This window comes from the organism of the source record quoted next, unplaced genomic scaffold (assembly GCF_019419815.1).
Source record: "Pyrus x bretschneideri cultivar Hongxiangsu unplaced genomic scaffold, Pyrus_bretschneideri_v1 Contig13, whole genome shotgun sequence".
NCBI classification, from domain to species: Eukaryota; Viridiplantae; Streptophyta; class Magnoliopsida; order Rosales; family Rosaceae; genus Pyrus; species Pyrus x bretschneideri.
In genome coordinates this window covers 5,217,137-5,223,440 of record NW_025999424.1, presented here as the reverse complement: position 1 = coordinate 5,223,440, position 6,304 = coordinate 5,217,137, and the positions used below count along the sequence as shown (strand labels likewise).

The 6,304-nt window shown below is 35.7% G+C and overlaps 1 pseudogene; it reads right to left on the bottom strand.

Moving 5' to 3' along the window:
- Positions 1-3,207: 3,207 nt before the first annotated feature.
- Positions 3,208-5,421, bottom strand: LOC103935354 (annotated as a pseudogene).
- Between the last annotated feature and the right edge of the window lie 883 nt (positions 5,422-6,304).

Genomic DNA, 6,304 nt, shown 5'->3' with positions numbered 1-6,304 from the left:
GACTTGACATTCAAATCCCATTGGACCTTGAGGCCCAAAACTAACCCAAGGTCTAATACGAACTGATTCGTTTGATTAATTAATCCTAGCCATAAATAATTAAACCATTTAATTATCCTTACTCATCTCCGTTGTTTCTTCAATCTCTACCTTATACGGTGTATGATCCATTAGATTCCTTTTAGCAAGGCAGTGGGCAATTAGAACTCTTCAAATCGAGTATGAATTGAAACATACTTTCAATTCTCCCCTTAGTGATTATACACATTTAGGGCTTCCACAAACTATGAGTGACACCTAGCAGTATATCATGGCTACCCAAGCTAATCAGAAGAGGTAGAGAACCCATTAAGTTTAGGATTACAATGCAATACGGTCTTTCTCTAATACAATACTCTTGACCACATTGTTTGGTTTGATAGTTTATTCATGTCTACTATCCAATGTGATTCTTTTACTTATATGATTACCTTGAATGTGATTTGAAATGATTTTCTAAATCTCATTCATACTCTGGCCAGAGATTCTTAATCATATCATAAAGTATTCTCCCTTAAATGATTTGAAGGTTATCCCTTGTTGTGCATTCACTTGCCTCCATGGCTAAGTGGCTTAACCCCAGCTATGCCGTGGACGCCTTTTGACGGAGTGACTTTAACATAGTCAAAGATCAAGGACCTAACCACAAGACAACTATGATGCCTCAGGTCAAAGGACTACTTTGCATTATCCCAACCATGAGTTCTCATGTGACATGAGTATGAGAACTCCTTGTTGATTGTGTTTAGTGGACTTATTCTCTATTAAGCACCTACATGCTTGTCTTGGTGTCAATCACACCAATGACTCGAGACCAGTCACTATCCCTAAGAGAAGGCATATCACGTATTGATCTTAACGGATTGTCAATGCCCAATTGGCAATCCTATGATTAAGAACGTTTAGGATATGTATACGGAAGAGAATGGTCTCATGAATCTAACTTCTTTAGATCACATTCTCCCAATTACATATTTCTTGAACTTATCGTTTAAGCATATAACATTTATATGAGACGACTTTAAACAATAATCTTTTCCCTTAATATTAAACTAGATTAGTTTAACATGTGAAATGTTCGTAAAGTATCATCATATGATTCAATAGGTTTGGCCTCTTCTTTAGTCTTGTCATGTATCTAAATAACTGGTAATGAGGTTTACTTTCTTCTTTAATAGTTTTGGCCGCTTTTGAAGACGATCAATGACAAAAAATTAACAAGAGTATATGGAAGGTAAAAATAAGGGTGTGAATAACACTGTTTGTACCTAAATAATAATTATACATTTGCAATAAAAAAATCATTAGACATGGTTGTACTATAATTAAGCAAGATTATATCATCAATTTGTTGAGTATCAATAAATGACAACTCAGCACTGGTTAGTTAGTGAGGCTGCCATGTCATACTAAAACTGTTAAGTTGTTAAGAAGTTAGTTAGTTTGTTAGAAGTGTAAGAAGGAAGCTTTAAACTAGATCTATGTGTACATAAAATCTCTATAATTGTAAGGATCCAATTCATTAACTCTGAAATAGAATTCATATAGTTTACTCTTTCTCTCTTCAGTTGTTTCTCTCTCTAATTCTTCATTCTCCTCCATTCCTCATTGTTCTTTGATTCTTTCTCAATGTAATTAATGCAATTCACTGTCACATGATTTGTTAATATTTTATGTGTTCACTACATATCATTATTATTTAGGTTTTTTAGCCAAAATGGTTCCTGAGATTTGCATAACTCCTCACTTTGGTCCTTGAGATTTGAAATCAATAGAATTGGTCTCTAAGTTTGTCCACAAACAATCATTTTAGTCCTTGGGCGAAAAATTATGTTAAACAAGGATGATAAAATTAACATCAATTTAATAAACAATAGGCAAAAATGATTTGACAAAAATTGAGGATATTATTGTCATTTTAACCTTTTTTATGGAGATTTTTCATGGAATGACCAAAATGATTAATTGTGGACAAATTCAAAGACCAATTCTATTTATTTCAAATATCAGGGACTATTTTAGCTAAAAAGCCTATTATTTATTAATGTACCCCACGTTAGAACTAAAACTAAATATTTGCCGAAAAGAGGGAAACAACTTGTAATACACATTTAATTTTTTCCATCAAGTTGTCAAAGAATTGTAACCAATTTGAAAATAGGAGATGGATTACTCAAAAAGAAATTTATTCATTTGAAACCTTTTTTTTTTCCCGGTAACATGGAAGAAGAAAAAGAAAACACTAAGAAACAACTAATCTAGTTGTAGCAACTCCAGAGCAATCATCCGAAAGAGTTTGAACTAAACAAGAAGGAGGCTCCGCAAGCTCTTGAAACTCCATCTCGCTATTTAAGCCCAATTTGGTTAACCCGTCAACTACAAAATTACGCTCTATATGAACATGTTGCACATTACAACTCCAATTCTCTATAATCAAACTTCTACACTTCAAGACAAGACCATAAAGAGGAAGATTTATAAGGCTAGGTGAACCATGAAGGAGAGAGACCACCAAAGCAGAATCAGCCCCCACAATAAGATGAGGGAAATTTATAACTTTAGCTAGCTATCTTCAATCCATAAAACAAAACCCAAAGCTCAGCAAGGAGAACTTCCCCAACTACGTTTTTAGCAATAAAGCCAGTGATCCAGTTATCGTGCTAGTCTCTAATTAGTCCTCCACTTCCAATACCCCATTAGAACCGAGCCTAGCACCATCCACATTTAACTTAAAAGTCCCAGATGGAGGAGGAATCCAAGCCAAGAGAACCTGCACTCAGTTGTGTTTACTAGAGATGCTAACATTAACTTTGAGCCATTTAGTAGAATACTCCAAGATGCATTTCTTTGGATCAGGAGATTTAATAAAATTAGGACAAAATATAGCACAACACCTCCACTTCCATATGAACCATAAGGCTACAACAAAAACAAGATTCCAAGGTAACCCAAGCTCATGCGGATCATTGCATTTTAAATTTGCCTCCACTCAACCAAGGAAGGAATCAAATTGGTTCCAATAAAGATGATGTGGAACATAAGTATTTCTCCATATTCATAAAGCAGCATGATAGCTTGAGAAAACATGTGACATATTCTCGACTGCAGAACCACAAATCTAGGCATTTGAACCCTTTCTTAAAATGACAGATCCGTTAACGACTTACAACTAATAATTTAACCCATTAACACTATCATGTGTGGAGAGAGGCTAAGCCCACCCCTCCTTTTTAGTGTAGATAATATCGTTTGTTCAAATAAAAAAATTACAAGCTTTTTGCAGCTGTTGCTAGTCTGGGTAAACTTGTTTTGGTTGTAGTTAGGCTTTGCCCTCTTTTTTGGCTCATTATATTTATGTACTTGAATACTAGAGCGAAAAAAAAAAGGGTTGGATATTGAGGATTTGGTTACAAATAAGTTGGGTCTAATGGAAGTGCTTAAACCAGCTGGAGTCACCATGATTGAGCATCATTTTATTGGCATTGCATAATAACTACAACATTTGCATCATACTGGTAATTTAGTTCACATAGGGTAGGCCTCAACAATGGATGCTATAGTTGGAATTTTGATGACTTTGTAGCGAGGGAAACCTCCTCCTTCCAATATCTTCTTCCATTCACTCTCAGTCCTCTCCCTTCCACCTGACGCGTGTGCAATCATCAACAAATCAAAGACCAATCCTGTGTCATCCAAAATCCCTTCACCATTTGGCTCTAGAACCATATCAACAATAATGATCTTCCAACTTTTCTCTGGTATTACTTTTCGACAATTCTTCAAAATCTTGATGCATTCACTGTCACTTCAATCATGCATAACCCACTACATTAATCAAAAGTTAATTAGCTTGTCATTTCAAATTTTAACAAAGACTGCTACTATGTCTAACTAACAATGTTTCTTCACAGATAAAAAACTACTAGATCTCCCCATTCGAGGTGACAAAAAAAATTGCAAAAAATTCATACCTATAAGCAAGGTTCTAAAAAGCGCTAGTCAAGAGACGAGTAGGGACCTATCACCTAGACATCTAAGGGGGGTGTAGGTGGTTTTTTTTTTAATTTTAATTACATTTATTATACAACATATAAATAAATGTCTACTTATACTTAAAAAAATACATAATTGTATTGGAATACATGAATTGCAAAATAGAATAACATATAAATTATAAAGTATTAGAACAAATTGAAAATGTGGCGAACAAGATATAATGAGTGTTCATCCAAATATTTAACAAGTTTTTTTATAATTTATTGAAAGAATAAAATATAAAGTGAAAGTTATCTATTTTTTGCTAAGTGAGCTCGCGGATTAAGCAGGCACCTAAGCAGGTCTAGACACTATTTCTTAATTTTCAATCTAAGAATTAATTGCAATGGTAGACAACATTCTAACGCCTATGCAATGCCTAAACAACGCTGAACGGAAAATTTTAGAACAATGCCCACAAGGCTACAATCATCATATACCGGCTAATGACCCCCAACTTCTTTACTATAAATTAATAAAATGGCTTACTTGAATGTAAAAGATTCTGGTGACTTACCTTCATGAAAACTGCATCAGCATTTGGAATATGGCCCTCAAACATATCACCACCTACATGTGACACACCATGTTACACCGGCGCCATGGCTACGACATGCGGCAGATCAAAATTGAAACCCTTGAATTGGGATAGGCCTTGACAATCTCAGCCACTGCACCTCCAGTCCCACCACCTACATCCACTAACGATCCTATACTATCAAACCCATGTTCATAACCTGTGAGTATTGCCTTCATCACAACCCTAGCCATACAAGCCATGCCACCATTGAATAATTTGTTGAACTCTGGATTTTGAGACGCGTAGTCCCAAATCTCAAGCCCATGGGCCATCTTAAAGGCACATGGACCTCCTCCTTTGATGCATCGGCCGAAATAGTGCCAATGAGCCATTAGGCAATGGTGATTCTCCATCACAAGCATTGGAGCTAGGCTCAGCTCAGCATCATATAGCAACCATCTTAATGAGTGTGACAACCCATAGATAGGTTCCCCGCCATCGGATGGGTGATGAACAGTGAATTTATTTCGGCGGATAAGAAGTCTCATGATGCGTGTGAGGTATGTGATTGCTGGGGAGGGTGCTATGCATGAGGCTAATTGGGACAAAGTGATCATAAGCTTTGAGTTTGAGGCACCAGCACTAGGACAATGGGAGTGTATGATATCGGCTATGCGTAGCTCCACAGCGCATTTTTAAGGCCATGGAATCAGCAAAACCAAACATGTACTTCCATTTATCTGCTTGGCCTCTTAGGCTTGCCTCAACTTTTGTTGCTTCCTGCATTTCCATCTATAGAGTACTTTTGAAAGATGTGCTAATTACATGAGTTATATAAAGAAGGGAAACATATATTATATAATCTTTTCAATAATGTTGAAACATTTTGGTAAAGTGTAATACTCAATTGGTGGAGTAGGTAGTGATTAAAGTTGAAGAATCAACTTTTGGCAATGTGTAGGTGTGTAGAATCTTCTAATGCACAAGCATTAAGCAGCACATAAATTTATTGCTATTTGTATTTTAAATAAAATAATGAGATCATTTACACTAAATTCATCCTCACTAGATTTAAATGTATGTGCAAAAAACGACTACACTGCTCTAATCAATATGACAAAACCTAAATCTACAACAAATTACTGTTTAAGATTGCACATTTAGTTTGAGTAAGTAGCTCAATTCAGAATCACATTGAAAGGTCCTGTGATTGGTTTTATACATTTTTGGGGTAGTTCTTATATTTTTCTTGTTATGTTTTAATCATAGGGGTGGTCCTTATCTTTTTCTAGCTATATTTGATTTCATTCAATAAATTGGGTAAAATATTGTTCAGTGATCACACTATTAAAAAGTGAAGAATATTATTACAGTTAATCCAATATAAGATTTAATCCACTCAGTTGCGAAGCTGTCGGCAAGCCCAAGAGAGACTTCGAAGCCCCTCTAGTTCGACCAGAAACTGGAAAATATGGTGATTTTTTGGCCTTTGCTGCTGTGCAGCTTCCCCTGCACGCAGCAGGGTTTGTTTCTATACCAAAAAAAAACAAATATTTATTTCGAGTAAAAGGACATCGTCTTACTGCTTCATTAAAAAAAATTAGGGGGGACCACTGGTCCCCATTAGCCACTATCCCGTTGAGTTTTACATCTCTCCCACTTTACCAAACACACTACAAATATCCCTTTTCTATTAGTGCCCCAATTCCC